Below are 17550 nucleotides of genomic sequence, written 5' to 3'. Positions count from 1 at the left end.
AGCCCGACCTGTGGAAACAGACAGGCTGTGCGGAGGTTGCCATCTCTTTGAAGCCCCAAAGTGTCCTCAGTTCACACATGCAGGGATGGTAGTGTAGGATTTCTAGATACAGATAGGAGCATTCACTCTGCCACGGTAGGTCAGAGCTTTGCCTTTCCTTCTACATCAGAGGCTTTCTCAGATAGAGGGTGCCTAAAAGCACTCTGAGTAACTCAGATGTCCATGCTCCGTGGGGCGGGGCGGGGTGGGGCACAGGTTTGATAAGATGTGTTCACAGCCCATCTTCACCATGTGATTCTTATCAGCTCCTGGAATCCTTGAGCTGCCTTCAAAGGATTGTGTGTTGGGTAGCTGAGTGGCACCCCCGCCCCCCTTCAGAAATTGCCATGGTAACTGGGCAACTATAGGAGGCTAGGGGTGGGTTGAAGGGTGTACTCTCTCCTGTGATTGACAAACCAATGCCCAAAAAAATGATGTCCCTTTGTGACAGGGTAGTACTGTGGACACCTCACTGCCTCTCTCTCTCTCTTCTTGTAAAGGTCCCCATGGATCTTGCTGGCAAAGACATTTCACACATTTTTAACTGCTTGGCAAGTGGTTTACAAATCCTTCTAAATACAGCAGATTAGTCAGTGGAAATCCAAAATTTTAGAAAAAATTAATTGAAAGAGCTGTTGAATCGAGGAGGGTTTGCTTGCATAAATATTTTTCTCTATGAAATTCTGTTCTATTCATTTAATAATCCTAATTATGGTTTTGTTAGTCCGGGGGTCATCAGAGAGAGTGCCCTATTCCCTCAGGACCATCACTGGCTTAAGAGGCTTCTATTTTTCATTTGTGATGTTCAAAGTTAACAAGAAAATGTGTTATGCCCCCTACCCCCACCCCATGGCTGGTTTCCTTGTATAGCTTTCTGGCGAGTCCTAACAGATATGTGCAGGAGTGGGTCCCTTCTCTTTTTTGGCTTCAAAAGAATAGCCAGAATATCAGAGCAAGGGCCAGGCCTTCTAGGCTTGATGTCTTTGTGTACCCAGTGTCCTTCTGAAGCACACTTCCTTTTTTCTTTTGGTAACCTCTTCCCTCTCATCATCCTTGGCTCTCAATTCAGCTGTCCTTTCCCTTAGCCGGTCTTGAATGGTTCTGAGTCTACACCAACAGTCTTCGGCTCATCAAAGGGCTCCAGGTAAGTCTGTTGATGTTGGGTGTTTCATTGCAGGCCTTGTGGGCACCCCACATTAAGCACGCCCCAAACTGGATGCATCACTGCCCTCTCCTCCCCACTTCCCAACTCTGAGCCTGCTTCCCTCCCCACTACCCTCCCTGCATGGTATGTCTCCAAGCAGCTCACTGTGGGTCACCAAGGAAACTTACTGGTTTGTGTAAGTGGGTATTCAGATCTGATGTGGCTTCAGGAGTGCCTGAGTCTGAGGAAAGCTGTCTCTCAGCTCTGCTTTTTCTCTATTGGTTCTCTTTGTAAAATGACATGAGAGCTACCTACAGGTCTAGAATGTTCCATTCTTCTAGGATCAAGTCCAGCATCCACGTCTGTCCTAGTTAGGTTTATTTTCAACCTGACATCATCTAGAGTCTTCTAATAGAAAAGCCTTGACAGAAATTACCTAGACCAGACTGGCCTGTGGGCATGTCTGTGGGAGATTGTTTTAATTACTCATTGACACGGGAGGGCCCAGCCCACTGTGGATAGCTCCACTCCCTGGGCAGGTGGTCTGGGCTGTTTAAGGAAGCTAGTTAAGCATGATTCTAGGAGTGAGTCAGTAAATCATATTCTTCCATGGTTTCTGCTCCAGGTCCTGCCAGATTTCTCAGATGCACCCCATCCTGTTCCCTGTGCTCCCCATTGTTTTCAGCCACAGTGCAGCTGTATCACACCCTTGGGGTGCTGTGGGTCTCTTTCAGACTGTGAGCTCCTTGACAACAGGAGACCCCTCTGCAGTTTGATCGTCCCTGTAACCTTGTGCAGTTCTTAGCTTAGCCTGGGGACCTAGTATATGCAGGATGAGGGGTGAGAGACGCCATTACATAGCTGTCACAGGGGCCTTAATCTTGCATGTCATCAAGATAGGAGGAGTAGCCAGGATCATGGATAACAGAATTGAACCCACAAAGAGCTCCACAGCCTGGAAAATCGGGCCAACTATGCAAAGATAAAATAAAAAGAATCATCTGTGGAGGGGTTAGGTCTGAGGAAAAAAATGATTTGGGTATGGACTAAAAGTGGGAGAAATATCTGGGCAGGAGCCTGGTGGTCTTCATGAGGCTACTTTAAAATGCTAACATGATTGTGGGCTACATTCACAATCGCTTTGTTACTCAGCAACACATGATGCAGAAGCCACAGGAGTCTTCATAACAGACAGAGTCCCCCCAAAAAAAGTTCCTTGCTTTCGACTCTAGTGGTATTTGGGAGAGTGGCTTCATGTTAGAATTTATATTGTCGAAGACCTGTAAAAAGTGTTTCTAATGAAAGGAAGGCAGTTATAGGTTGAGAATTTTTATTTATTTGTTTATTATTTTGGAGCTGAGGACGGAACCCGGGGCCTTGCGCTTGCTAGGCAAGTGTTCTACCACTGAGCTAAGTCCCCAACGAGAATTTTTATTTTTGTCAGTTAAGGGCACAAAGAAAAAAAAAACCCTTTCATAAAAAAGGGGCACAGGGCTGGAGAGATGTTTCTACAGAGGACCCAAGTCTGGTTCCCAGCCCACACAACAGGTGGTTCACAACTACCTCAAACTCCAGCTGTAGGTGATCTGAAGCTTCTGGCCTCTGAGGGCAGCATGTGTACACACTCCCCCAATTAAAAATAAATCTCACACAGACACACACACACACACACACACACACACACACACACACACACACACACACACACATACATATCTATATCTATCAAAGAAGGGCATAATCTAAGATAAAGACCACACTTAGTGTTGGGTGGAGCCCAGAGGTGACAAAGTGTTCTTTCTTTCTTTTCTTTTCTCTTCTTTCCTTTCCTTTTCTTTTGTTTTTTGGATTTTCGAGACAGGGTTTCTCTGTGTAGCTTTGCGCCTTTCCTGGATCTCGCTCTGTAGAACAGGCCTTGAACCAAAGTGTTATTTCTTACATGCACACTGGAGCAAATCTTGGCATTTGGTCACATCCCCCCCAGATAGCTAGGACTCCACATGTTAATTAGCAAGTGATGTAGCTTTTACTGATGATTTGGGCTCAAGATGTGAGAAGAAGGAAGCTTGCAAACCAAGGAGCGTGGACTCCTTGGTCCTGAATCTCCTCCATGGCCATGTGCCACATCCGCATCCTATCATTGCCTGAGCTACCTCCCAGAGCGGGGAGGGGTCCCCGGAGTGCTTGTTGACCCGTTATATAAAAATCCATAGACCAAGGCAGTGGACTAGTTGGAAGTTGTTATAACTCAGTACCCTAATCCCCTAGGGGGAGCCCTGGGAAAGTGACTCCCATGTGCTGTGGGAAAACCCAAGCTGTCCCCTAGCAGAAGGCACTGGGTGGGGGACGGCAGCCTGCTCTTCTCATTAGCAATCAGTTTTCTTGGGTCTCTGGCTTTTTTTCTTGGTAGAGCCCTCTTTTCCAAGGTTACCTCCTGGGATAACTCCAAAAATTTCCTGCATATATTAAGCAATGCAATTTAGCTTTCTGATTTCTCATCCTTTAGCCTGGAGCAGGCCTGGGGCTCCTCTTTGCATAATTAAAAGATCCATTAAGGTGTTTTCCCAAACAAAAGAGCAGTTCCTCTTCCTCAGAGGATTCTGTCATCCTCTGAGGACAACCACCTCAGCTGTAGTCAGATTTTAATACAGATTGGAACACACACACACACACACACACACACACACACACACACACACACACACACACACATCTCTCTAATCTCTTTTCCCTAGTTATATGGAGAGAGGTGTCAGACATCTTTTTCTATGATGGGTGCATAGGGGAAGCAGGTTGTCAGCTGAAGCTGCTGGAGTGATTTGCTAGCATCCCTGATTTCAGGGCCTCATGCAAACACACAGAAAGAGGCAGGCACCTTCTCCGTATCTGTAGGCACAAAGGGGAGCATGGAGCTGGTGAACAGAACCATGGCTACCTTCACCTCTGAATTAGAAATGGCTGCTTTTCAGGTCTCAAGACATTCTGGCTTGCTGCTCCCATCTGGTGTCCATCTTCACACACAAATATCCACAAACCCACAGCCAGTGATTTTCTTCCTGCTGTGTTTGCGTGGGTCCTGCCACCACTGCCCTCGATGTGACCCTCCTCCTTCCTGGTCCCCTCTTTTGGACTTTCCCTTTTGGAACTGGATTCCTGCAGTAGGCTGCCACCAGACCAGACTAACCCAAAATGGATTCACTTGTGTTAAAATGTCACGTAAGCAAACTGAGTTGTGAAGAAAGATCCCCCAACAGACTGACTTATCCTGAAAACAGGAGAGTCCCTCTACTTTTACCTTACAGAAAAAAGCCATGTGATGCCACACTGTGGCTGAATACACCTCGTTTCTTCATAAAGTACTCAGCCTTAACTATTTCGTCACTGTAACAATCAGTGAACTAATACAGATGGTCACTACTGCAAACGGCATTTCCCTTGTGAGTGAAAACTGGTCTTCCTTCCTTCCTTCCTTTTTTGTTTTTGTTTTGTTTTTCCGAGACAGGGTTTCTCTCTGTAGCTTTGGTGCTTGTCCTGGATCTCACTCTGTAGACCAGGCTGCCCTTGAACTCACAGAGATCCACTTGGCTCTGCCTCCCCAGTGCTGGGATTAAAGGCAAGTACCACCACCACCCAGCTGGAAACAAGATTTCTTCAGGGATGGATGTGGAGTGTTGGAATGGTGCCGGCCCAGAAGCTAATTATCTCATCTTGGGTTACTTCTAGCCCACCGTGGCAGCCATTCCTTGCCCACCTCTGTGTCATAACTAACATTTTGTGACTGAAAGATAAAACCTTTGGGAATTTGTTAACTTGGGCCACTAGCTTCCACCAGTCCAAAAGCTACAAATGTCATCAGATAGTGTCTTGAGCCTGTAGAAAAGCTTCCCACATCTCTCTGGTACCTGCTTCTCTAATGATCCCATCTATGTATTTTAAACTTGACTTGATTTCTGACTTGATTTGTAAAACTATAAAATTCATGAAACTGCTTTCACATTGGAACATGAAATTTTGGGGTAACCTACATCTGTATTCCCAGGTCACTCAAAATGGCTCCAAAATAAATGATGTCTTAATCCCTTTGAGAACTTTGGCTTTTGAGTCATAAGGCAGGGAGTAGGCCCCAAGCAGCCTTTGGCACTGTGGCAAGGTTGGAGGGAGGGCCCCTTCAATTTGTAAGCCTGTGGGAGAGGCTTTGTATTAGGGAGGATGTCTCACCAGAGGTGGGTCCAGTGGGCTTGTTATTAGCATCAGTGTCAGGTAAACACAGGCCCTAGCAAAGTGGGGGATATATCTGCAACTGTCATAGGCCACTGACCAGCCTCACTCATGACCACACGTGGGATCCCTCTAGGGACTCTTAGAAACACATGAACAGATGTGCAGGCAATGGGTCCTTCCTGAGCCAGAGAACCGGAACCCACTGTGTTCTCTATCTTTAGAGCTTTCCAGCAGCCTTTGGTGGGTCTAAAATAAACCAGGTTTTCTGTAAAAGAAAAAGAAACTTCATCTTTGCCTGTAGCCAGATATGTCCTTGTTGGGAAGGGCTGGGTTTCTAGATCCTAGCCTCATGTGTGCCTTGGAGACAAGAGGTGGCCTGGCAGAGCTGTTGGTGGCTGTGGTTCAGGCTGTGGGGGCCTTGGGGGCTGTGATATGACTCCAGACTACACAGACAATGTCTGCCTCCAGCACCTGCCATTCCTCAAGGTGAATGCTCTCTCCAGCGGGTCATTCTGGCTGCGTCTGAGTGGTTTTCTGCTAGCAGAATCATTTATTTCTGGTGTCAGGGAGGCCCAGACGGCTTTTCCCACTGGCTGTAAATGCTCTGAGCATCATCGATTCCTCCCATCCCTGGAAATCTGCTGGAGCAGCAAGTCTGGGATTCCTAGCCAAGGAGGGGTCGGGAGGGCAAGGCCTGCTGGCTTTGTTCCCTCCTTCTCAGTGGGGGTGGGTAGGATGTTAAGGACTTCTTGGCTCCCTTGGGAGCTGCTCCACTGTTCAGACATTGGGTTGTAGTTTCTGCAGACTACAGCTAGGAGAATGTGTCTGCTTGTCTGTCTGTACACTCCTAGGCTTGCCACGCTATCAGACACTGGCCTAGGAATAGCCCTGTCATAGGCCAGCAGTGTGGCCAGGGCATTTTTCCCCCTTACAAGATGCCCCAGAGCTCAAGAACCCTTAGTCCTGTCATAGGCCAAGGCCCACCAGCCAGCAGCTATTGCCAACTACCGGGCTGTAGGGAGGGGTGGCCCTAGCCGCAGGGTGATCCAGTGTGACCCAGCATGATACGTGCATCTCCCATTGTGGAACCTAATATGCCTGCAGGAGTGCCTATATGTTGGTGGCAGCATGTGTGTGCCTCCATGTTCTCTTTGTGTTTGCATTTGTTTCTGTGTGATGGTGTGAGTGCCTGTGGGCTTCTTAGGAATGTGTACTTACGTATGTGTGCTTACTTGGATATAATGCTTGGACATTTGTGTGTCTGTGTCTGCACGTGTGCTACTAGCACCTGTGGTTGTGTGCCTATTGTGTGAATCTGTGTGCATGCTGCAATTGGTTTGTTTATTACTCTTTGGGGGCCTACCACCCAGCTCCCATATAAATACATAGACTTATTCTTACTTAAGAATGCCCGGCTTTTACTTGGCTTGTTTCTAGCCAGCTTTCCTAACTTAAATTATCCCATTTCTCTTCTGCATTTTGCCTCTGGGCTTTTTGCCATTCTTTATTCTATATATCTTTCTTTACTTCTTACTCTGTAGCTAGTTGTGTGGCTTGGTGGCTGACTCCTTCATCCTTCTCTCCTCATTTTTTTCACTCCCCTTCTCCTTTATTCTCCTATTTATTCTCTCTGCATGCCAGCCCCGCCTATCCTTTCTCCTGTCTAGCTATTGGCCATTCAGCTCTTTACTAGACCAATCAGGTGTTTTAGTCAGGCACAGTAACACAGCTTTACAGAGTTAAAGCAAATGCAACATACAAAAAAATCAACACATCTTTGCATCATTAAACAAATATTCCATAGCTTAAATGAATGTAACACATTTTAAATAAATATACCACAACTGTGGTCTGTCTGTGAATGTGAAGCATGAGCACACTTGGCCATGTATGTGTCTGTGTACATGCTCATGGAGTATGTGTGTCTGCCTGTGAGTGTGGAATGTGGGCATATATGCTGTGGTGGTTTGGAAGAGAATGGCCCCCATAGGTTCACATGCTTGAATGCTTGGTCCCCACTTGGTAGAGATGTTTACAAAAATTAGGAAGTGTGGGCTTGTTGGAGGAGATGTGTCATTGGGGGGTGGGCTTTGAGATTTCAAAAGATTTGTACCACTCCCAGAATGTTCTCTGCCTCCTCCTTGTGGTTCAAGATGGGCACTCTCAGCTGTTGCTTCAGAGACACAATACCTGTGGGTTCTGTTCTGCTGCCATGAACTCTACCCCTCTGAAACTGTAAGTTCTAGACAAATGGTTTCTATAAATTGCCTTAGGCGTGGTATCTTATCACAGCAATAGGAAAGTTGCTAAGTTGGTACCAGCAGTGGGGCATTGTGGCAGACCATGTGGGCTTTTTGGATGAATATGGAAGACTTTGGGACTTGGAAGTAGAAAAGCAGCTGAACAAGTACGTGTAGAGCTTGATGGACCATCCCATTAGACGCTTGGGAGACGGTGATGTCGAGAGCTGTGTGGACTGTGGAGGCCCAGCTAGAGAGGCTTCGGAGGGAAGCAAGGACTTTCACAGCAACCGAGATGGGGCCCTTCCAGTGGTATTTTGGCAAAGAATCTGACTGCCTTTGCTCTTGTCCTAAGAATTTGCCTGAGGCTGAACTGAAAAATAATTTCTAATTTCTTTGCTGGAGAAGATTTCAAGACAGCCTCATAGTAACCCTGTCTCATGGTTGTTAGTGATTGCTCTTACACAGGTCTATATTGAAAAAGAGCAAGTTGGGCAAAAAGAAACACAGAATGAGCAGCGTGAAGAGAAAAAGAAAACCATGACACTTAGTACTGAAGACAGACAAGGTTTGTGCTGAAAGAGGTAAGGAGATCAAGGTGAGGCCTGACCAGAAATGGAATAATGGGAGGGATATCCCCAGGGCAAGACCCATCCAGCTAAACTTCCAACTTGTGAAAGGAAAAGGCCTAAGGAATTTTCTACTCCTAAAAAGTGACAACAAAGGGAGCCGCTGCAAAGGCGCAGCTCATCCCAAGCAGGCGGTGTCCTCCACGCTGCCTGTAGACTCATGAAAGATATGTAAGAAAATGGCTGCTGAGACCAGGTGATGCATGTCTGCGCAGTCCCTGAATGAAGGCCCTCTGAGGGCAAGAGGCCTCGAGAGGCCATTGCATGAAGTTGTGAAAGTGAAGCCTGGATTGTGTTGGAGATGCCAGAGCCCTGAGACATCTGCCAAGAAAAGCTGCAGATGGGGGAACCAGCCAGAGAGAGAGAGAGAGAGAGAGAGAGAGAGAGAGAGAGAGAGAGAGGCAGAGGCAGAGGCAGAGGCAGAGGCGGTTAGCAGAGCTGGAAGGGTGGAGCCATCTAAGCTCTCTGACATCAGACATGGCACAGGCTTGGAGTTTTCCTGCTGGGGTTTGGCCTTGCTTCTGATCCAGTATTTCCTCACCATGCCCTTATTCCTCCTCTTTGGAAAGGTAATGTATATTCTGTGCCATTGTATGTTGGAAGCATGTGATTTGCTTTTTGATTTTACGGAGATTTATATTTAAGAGATTGTGTTCAGTCTCAGAAGAGATTTTGAACTGGAGCCTGAAAGACTATGGGGACTTTTGAAGTTGGACTAAATGCGTTTTTCATTATGATCTGGCCACGAGCCTATGGGCACCAAGGAGTGGAATGCAGTGCTATGAATGAGAATGGCCTCCGTAGGCTCATATATTTGAATGCTTGGTCCCCAGTTGGTAGAACAGTTTAGGAAGGATTAGGAGGTGTGGCCTCATTGGAAGAGGTGTGTCATTGGGGGTGGGCTTTGAGGTTTCAAAAGACTTGTGTCATTCCCAGTGTGTTCTCTGCCTCCTTTTTGTGGTTCAAGATGTGAGATCTCAGCTGTTGCTTCAGAGACCTGCTGTCTGCCACTTCTGGTCTGCCATCATGAACTCTACCCCTCTGAAACTGTAAGTCCCAAATAAATGCTTTCTTCTATAGGTTGCCTTGGTCATGGTGTTTTATTACAGCATTAGAAAGTAACTAATACATGTGGTGGGTATTGTGTTCCCTGAAATATTGTGTGTTCCCCAAAATAAACATATCTGGGGTCAGAGAACAGACAGCCACTAGAACAAAGCCAAAAATGGTGGCTAGAAAATAGGAAGAGTAAGCCCTAACAGAAGTTGGGCGTTGGTGGTACACACCTTTAATCCCAGCACTTGGGAGGCAGAGCCAGGTGGATCTCTGGGTTCAAGGCCACTTTAGAAACAGCTAAGCATGGCGACCCATGCCTTTAATGCCAGAAACCCAACCTTTAATCCCAGGGAGTGGGGGCAAAAAGAGAAAGGTATATAAGGCGTGAGGACCAGGAAGTAAGGAGTTAAGCATTTAGTTAGTTAAGCATTTGGCTGGAGAAGTATTCGGGCTTTGGAGCAACACAGTCCAGCTGAGAGCCATTGGGAGGAGGACTCAGAAGCTTCCAGTCTGAGGAAACAGGATCACCTGAGGAACTAGCAAGGTGAGGTAGCTGTGGCTTGTTCTGTGTCTCTGATCTTCCAGCATTCACCCCAATAACTGGCCTCGGGTTTGAGTTTTATTAATAAGACTCTTTGAGATTCATACAACAAATACACATGCTGGTGTGTGTGTCTGTGTGTGTGTGTGTGTGTGTGTGTGTGTGTGTGTGTATGTGTGTGTGTATGTGTGTATGTATGTGTGTGTGTGTGTGTCTGTGTCTGTGTGTGTATGTGTGTATGTATGTGTGTGTGTGTATGTGTGTGTGTGTGTGTGTATGTGTGTGTATGGTGTGTGTATGTATGTGTGTGTGCATGTGTGGTGTGTATGTATGTGTGCGTGTGTGTGTCTTCTATGTGTGTGTGCGTGTGTGTGTGTATGTGTGTGTGTGTGTGTGTGTGTTGGTACTGTGTTCCCCAAAATATTGTGCACCCTAATAAACTTATCTGGGGTCAGAGAACAGAACAGCCACTAGATATAGAGGCCAGAAAATGGTGATGCACCTATCACTTGGGAGGCAGAGATCCTTCCAGATCTCTGTGAGTTCAAAGCCACACTGGAAACAGCCAGGCATGGTAACTCAAGCCTTTAACCCCAGGAAGTGAGGGCAGAAAGCAGAAAGGTATATAGGGCGGGAAAACCAGGAACTAGCCTGGTTAAGCTTTTAGGCTTTTGAGCAGCAATTCAGCTGAGACCCATTCTGGATGAGGACTCAGAGGCTTCCAGTCTGGGGAAACAGGATCAGCTGAGGAAGTGGCGAGGTGAGGTAGCTGTGGTGTGTTCTGCTTCTCTGATTTTTCAGTGTTCACCCCAATAACTGGTCTCGGGTTTGATTTTATTAATAAGAACTTTTAAAATTCATGTAACACGTGTGTGTGTGTGTGTGTGTGTGTGTGTGTGTGTGTGTGTCCTCATATGCTTATAGCATGTGTGTGCTAGTGTTAATCACTCATGGCATGTGTATCATGTCTGAGTGGGATGTGTGGGAGCTTGTGTGGGGCACAAGGATGCTCATGTGTGTGCACCTCTATCCGATCATCCCTTTCTTTGTTCTTTCCTTCCTGTCACCCAAGGATTTATGGGAAATTCCCGGGAGGAGGTGGTGGCTGGGGAGGGAGACCTCAGATACAGTGTCCCTGCCCTCAGAGCTGCTCTGGAGCCAGAGGGGACAATATTTCCCAGGCTTTAAGAGCCTCTCCTGAGAGAAAAACATCCATCTGCTTGTCAGGGGGAAATGGCCTTTTGTCCAGGTCTGCAAGGACCCAAGGGCAGGGCTGGGCATGAGCTGCTCTTCTCCTGGGACTCAGCTCAGGGCATGTGACTGTGAATGACTATGTACTCTGGGACTGGCTCAGTGCAGTGGGTCAGAGTGAAGAGCTGAGGGAAGGTGGCCTGGATGAGGCTGTGCCTGGGCTGCCTCAGTTGCTAGTTGGGGATGCTGTGTAACCACCTTCAGGATTGGGAAGAAGATGGTGTTCCTTTTAAATAAGCTGGGGGAAACATGGCAAGCTTGAGACGCAGAGGCACTTCCAACCCTGACAGTAAGGCTGACAGCAGGTCAGGAAGGGGAAGCCCTGTTCAGAATTTCTCTGGGGAAAGGTCAACTTCCTTATTCCCCCACCCTCTGCTCTGCACCCTTTCCTCAGCGCCTGGGACAGAAGCCTGGGACGGCGGGAATCTAAAGCTGAATGCTAGGCCTCCCCTCTGGACCTACCTTCCCACCTGGGTGCGGACAGGGCCCTCCTACTCTGCCCACCTATGACTGTGGGACTGGGAAGACCTTTCTGGGAACAGGAGACCGAACAGTGGTGGGAAAGTCTGGCATACTGCCTTGTCCTTTTCTGTCCCTTGCCCAGCCATCTTTCTTGGCCCCATGGGGAAAGTGTTATGTTTCTAGGCTTCAGAAGGGTGTCCCTTCCAGTCAGGGTATCCCAGTCATATTGACACCTAAGATGCCCACTGTGGCTGCTCAGATGGCCTTTCCAGGCTTGTTTCATGTTCGGGGGGAATGGGTAGAGAAAGGCCATATATGCCGGGGCCTAGGGTAAGGGTATGGGGCTGATACAAGGGAAGAGCTGTGTGATTTCTCTCTCTAGGTATGAGTGACTCTTCAGTCAGTGAGGAAAGTACATGTTCATTTGCTCATTTGTCATATAGCCACTGAGCCCCAGCCCTGCTTTGCCTGGAGCATCCCGGATCCCCTGGTCTTTAACCCCTGGACCTCTCTAGTTCGTCTCCGTGTTATAACCCAGTCACTTGAGCAAATAAGATGCAGTTACAGGGGTAAGAGGGATGTACAAGTTTGGAGTCTGATCTTTAGGGGACTGTGGCCTCTGCTTTCCTTCCCAAAGGAGCTGTGCTCCTGGGAAGAGAGAACAACCCTGTGCAGAGGGAATGAGACCGGCCCACCCCAGCCCTGCCAGATACCCCAGGGCTGGGCATGTGAGTGATGTGCTCTCAGCCTCCTCACTCCCAGCTGAGGCAGCAGCTGGCTGCGAGTCCATGGGTGACTCAGCAGGAGCCATGTGCTGCAGAGACAAATCACCCACTGGAGCAAACACATCCTGGATTGCTGAGCTCAGGGCCTTAAGTTTGGAGGGTTTTTTGTTTGTTTTAATGTGTCCAGGCTGAAATAGAAATTTGTACATAGGCCTAGAGATGCTGCTGTAATAAAGCTTCATAATGTGTGGACAGACTTTGGGACTGAGTGAGGGCTGGAGGCTGGAAGGGTGGTGCAGAGACTGTATTAGTGGCTGTATGAAGGTCAGCAGGGGTGGGAGGAAATGTCTCCTGGTGGATGCAGAGAGGGCAGTGTGTATGATCTTGTGGTGGGACACCTAGTGCTATTTGGAGAGGAGACAATGTAGGTAGGTAGGAACTTACAGACCTGGCTGAGGTGATTCCCATGACCAATGTTGAAATTGCTTGTTGGTTTCTTTTAGTAGCACAAGATAAGCATTGTAAAAGAGAGGGGGTCCAGGAGTTACTCAGTTTGCAGGCAGAAGGTGGAGGCTATAGAGCGAGTCCAGGACAGTCTTGCAGCAAAAGATTCTCATAATAAGAAATAGTGTCCGTAAGGATGGATGTGTATTGAAGCAGTGAGACTTTTTGCTCTTTGGAAAGACTTAAGGTGGGACCTTGAAGATCCTTTCAGGTGGATGGATGAGCTTCTAACACAGCCCAAACATCTTAAAGTAGAAAAGGCCGTGGTTTGGAAAGTGTGAGGAATGTGACTTTGCAGCTGTGGAGTGGCTCCAAATCAGATTTATGAGAAACTCACAGAATTTTAAAGAGAAATTGTCCAATAACAACAACAACCCCTAAGTAGTTTGGATTCAAAAGGGCTATAAATAATAAAATAAAAAGGAATCCCTAGGCTTCTGAGTTAGGTAAGGAGTATTCAGAGATGGAGCTACCCACTGAAAATATGATCCACTCATCTTCAGAAAGAAAGATGCCCCGGGGATGGATCCTAGGGTGCAGAATGTGGAACCAAGAGTCAGGAACAATGCGAGTCAGATTTGGTGGCTCCCATCTAATCCCAGCACTCGGGAGGTAAAGGTAGAAGAATCAAGATTTCAAGACCAACCTGGGCTACACATACTGCATTCCATGCCCACTCAATATGAGCCTGTCTCCAAAACAAAACAATAAACAAGAGAAACAGAGAAAGGATCAATAGGTCAGGAAAGTACTCCTAGCAGGGAGAGAATGGGTCTTGTCAAGTAACCTTTCAATTCATCAGTCTCTGGATCAACATGAACTCAACCCAAGCAGTTCCATCAACCTCTGTTGCTGAGTTATGTGGGGCAACAAGAATTGCTCCTCAGGGACCCTGGCCTTTTTGGGCACCACTTTTTTATGTAAAACATAGACAGCCTCATCGGTCTCTCTGATACTTCCAGAGTCATCTTCCCCTTTCTCATTTTCAAAGATTTAAAATTTTAGTGTGTGTGTGTGTGTGTGTGTGTGTGTGTGTGTGTGTGTGTGTGTGTGTATGTAGTGCCCACAGAGGCCAGAAGGGGGCATCAGATCCCCTGGAACTGCAGTTACAGATAGTTGTTAGCCTCTATGTGGGTGCTCAAGATCTAATTCTGGTCTTCTGGAAGAACAGCCAATGCTCTTAAACACTGAGCCATCGCCACAGTCCCATATGAATTAAATTTTAATTTCTACAGTCCTCTGAAGAATAGTTTCACAATCGTTTAAACACAGGCCAAGAGGAGTGAATTTATTTCAAACCAGACAACGGCAAACATCTGTGCCCCTGGCTGTTATTTCTACACCATTCATTGTGACCTTGTGTTCCTTCAAGGGTTCTTTCAGGATAGTGCTCTCTGGTTACCACAAGTAAAGACTCAGTCTCTTACTGACATTTCAGTCCTTGATAACTGTCCTTGATAAATATGTCCTTGATTTCTAGTGTTCCTCATCATTTATATTATAGAGGCTGGAGAGACAGCTCAGCTTGTAAGGAACTTGCCTTGTAAGTGTGAGGGGATCTGAGAGCTCTCCCCAGAACACAAGTTAAAAAGCAGTGTACACACTTGTCATCCTAGCTGTGTGGAGATGAGAAGCAGTGTACACACTTGTCATCCTAGCTGTGTGGAGATGAGAAGCAGAGACAGGAGGATCTCTGGGGGCTTTCTGGCTGAGTTCCCAAAGTGACACCCTCAGTTGTCTTTACACACACACACACACACACACACACACACACACACAGTGTGTGTGTATATACATATCTGTATATGCACTCATGCAAGCACATACACACATACAGAATTCTTATTTTCCTTTTTCTCGTTGCTTATTGTTTACATTTCTCACTAGAATAGTCTCTGTGATGGTGAAGGGTTTATTTCACATTCTATTTGCTTCTATATCTTTAGTACCCATAGCAATATCTGGAACACAGTAGGTGTTCAAAACTTGGTCCAATAACTGGATATGTCATTATTGAGAGAGAGTGCTTCTGGGAAGTGGGCGTCTGGCTAGTGCAGGCAAGGAGCCCCTCTTCTCTGGGTGAACACTTGCTCTTTAAAGCTTAGTGAACCTCTAGATGAGGCAGGGTCAGGCCTCCCAAGCCCTTGCTTTAAGCCCCATTGGTCAGAAGATTTCAGACTTTGGGAAAATAATTGGAGTGGTCGGTGGAATGGAGGTAAGAACTAAAGTCAGAATCCGGATGCTCTGGGGTTGTCACTGACCTGCTGTTTTGCTCCGGTACCTTTGATCCATCTCTCCTGGCCTCTGGCTCCACAGTCTCAGATTTCTCACTTGGGTGTTTAGAAGGTAGCTGTGTTCTCTCCCAGGCTGTTTCCCTAGGATATGGGAATTAAAAACAAAACGTCTCAAAACCATTTTGAACTGCTTGGAGGAGGGTGCCAGCTAAGCGAAAGATGTTATTAAGCAAACACGACTCCCTTGAAAACAGTGCAGCATCACACAATCTCTCCCAGTCACAGGGTGGAATTAATGAGGAGTTTGCTCAGGATTCACAGCTTCAAAATGATCTTCCAGGTGGCCAAAGGAAATTCACATTTACACTTCCATCGGAAGCCCCTCTATAGACAGTGTGAAGGGGAGGGCTAATTTTCTGAGATCACAAATGGCCACCCCCTTCCAGAGAAGAAGAGAACCCTTGATAAAGAGCGCCTGGTATCTGGGGGCCTCCTGCTAATTAGAAAAGTGCATCTAATTTCACGGAGTTCAGCTCGTATTAATTTATTCTGGGCTTGTTGGTAATGAAGCCATGTGTTTGTTTCTTAAGAGGGAAACATCAGAGAGGAAAAGAATGGGTGTGAGCTTGTGCTGCCCACCCCTCCTCCTCCTGTTAATCGAGGGAGTAACATACAACTATCCATACTACCCTTTCACTGAGGCAGCACTGTACTCCGGTGTGGTTAGCCCAAAGTAGGAAGTCTATTTTAATATGACTGAAACACGAACTGAGTAGGGTCACTAAGCCATGAATCATGAGCGTACCTTCAGGGTTGACCAAAATTTGTGTAACTGTTTCCACAAACATGGTCCAATTGCTGTCACCCCAACTTCTTGTCAGCACTTACATTTCCCTGCTCTGACTGGCCAGTGTCCCTTGGCATTAAAAACTAACCATGGCTGATGTGAAGCACATCTGCTCATATCTTCAGGGGCAGGTGGTGAGTGTTGGGCACACACTGGGACCTAACACTCTGGGCAGTGTTTCTGCTTCATTACTGAATCTGGTTTTCAAGGCCCGGGTTGTCATTTCATTCAGCCACGTGCTTGTGTTTTCTTGGGTGGGCATCACTTGGGTACTTATTCTCTTGGAGCTCATTGAGCTATTTGTGTTTTCTTTAAACTCCTTGAAATTTTTGATGATGCTTATGGTTTTTTCAAAGTTTTATGTCCTTAAGGTTCATCTAGGTAGCTCCCATTGGAGAATACTTCAATAGGACTGGTGGGTTTTTTTTGGGGGGGGGGAGGCACATACTGTCTTGGCCTTTCATATTATTTGTGTATTTGCCATGAGACAGGGGCATGTATTCTTGTTTCATTGGTTGTGTGCCAGGTGTGAGATTCTAGGTTGCGTCAGACTGGACCAGAGCATAGGATGTGTGACCCAGGCTAGGCCTGGAGGTGGGCTAGGGTCAGGTGGGCTCACCAAATTAGACCAGTGCACAGGTGTGCTCCTGGGGCCAAGCCTGGAGTTTGGGGAAAATGGAGATAACATAACACTTCCGTCTTGAGCTGATTTGCTTGCTTACTCCCATGAGGCTTTGGGTTGTATCCAGAAAGATTTTCTGGCCCCATCTTGGATGCCAGAGCCTCTAGCTTTCCTTACTAAGTTTTTTCTCAGCCTGCTGAGACTAGCCTGCTCCAGAACTTTACATTACTTTAGACACATACAGACCTTCACTAACCTCTAGGACCCAGGCGGGTCACACTGACACCTACGTCAGTGTCATCCCATGATTACAGGTTAGTGAAGGGAGGTTTAGACAAGCCTCTCTGGGTAGAAATTTCCTCCCTAGTTGGAAGAAGAGTGCAGAGGGCCGTGTGCATTAGCAGCTCTTCTGGTGCTGGAACGAAGCTAAGGAGGTTTTTACCTAAACCCTGAAGTCGGGATTTCTCTGATGGAGTGGGGCTGGCGTTTCTGTGTGGCAGCAGAGGTGCCCCACCCCCTAGTGGGGCAGTGTCTAGGGCAGTTTGTCATGGTCCCACCAGCACCCGTGCAAGGGCACATTTGCTGAGGGCAGAGTGTATGACCTCCCTTCCTCTAATGCTCCCTGCCAAAAGCCTCCTTTTGTGCCTTTTTAATCGAGTCTTTATGCTGAACTCTGGGCCAGCCGCAGAGAGAGAGAAAGGCAGAGAAAGGAAGGGAGTGAGGAGGAGGAGAGAGGGAGGGTTATAGACTAGCCACTTGGTACAGATGCAAAACTAGTCTAATTCTCGCGTGCTGGATGAACTGGTCCCCCAGATGGAGTAGCTTGCACACTCCTCCCCATACCTCAAGAAAGAGAAGCTGTTCTCCCCACTTTCAGGACCCAGGGAGGGCCTTCCTCACCCGTGAGGGTGCTGAGGCCTAGGATTTCAGCAAGCCAGTTGGAGAGTGTCCATGTGTTGGGGACAGCTGGGCTTAGCCTCTCTGTCCTGACTGCACACCTGTTGGAAGTTATATTTGGAACAGTAAATCTTGGGG

Source organism: Onychomys torridus, chromosome 7, assembly GCF_903995425.1.
Source record: "Onychomys torridus chromosome 7, mOncTor1.1, whole genome shotgun sequence".
Taxonomy (NCBI): Eukaryota; Metazoa; Chordata; class Mammalia; order Rodentia; family Cricetidae; genus Onychomys; species Onychomys torridus.
The sequence above is the reverse complement of the archived record's forward strand: the minus strand, read 5'-3'. Positions refer to the sequence as shown.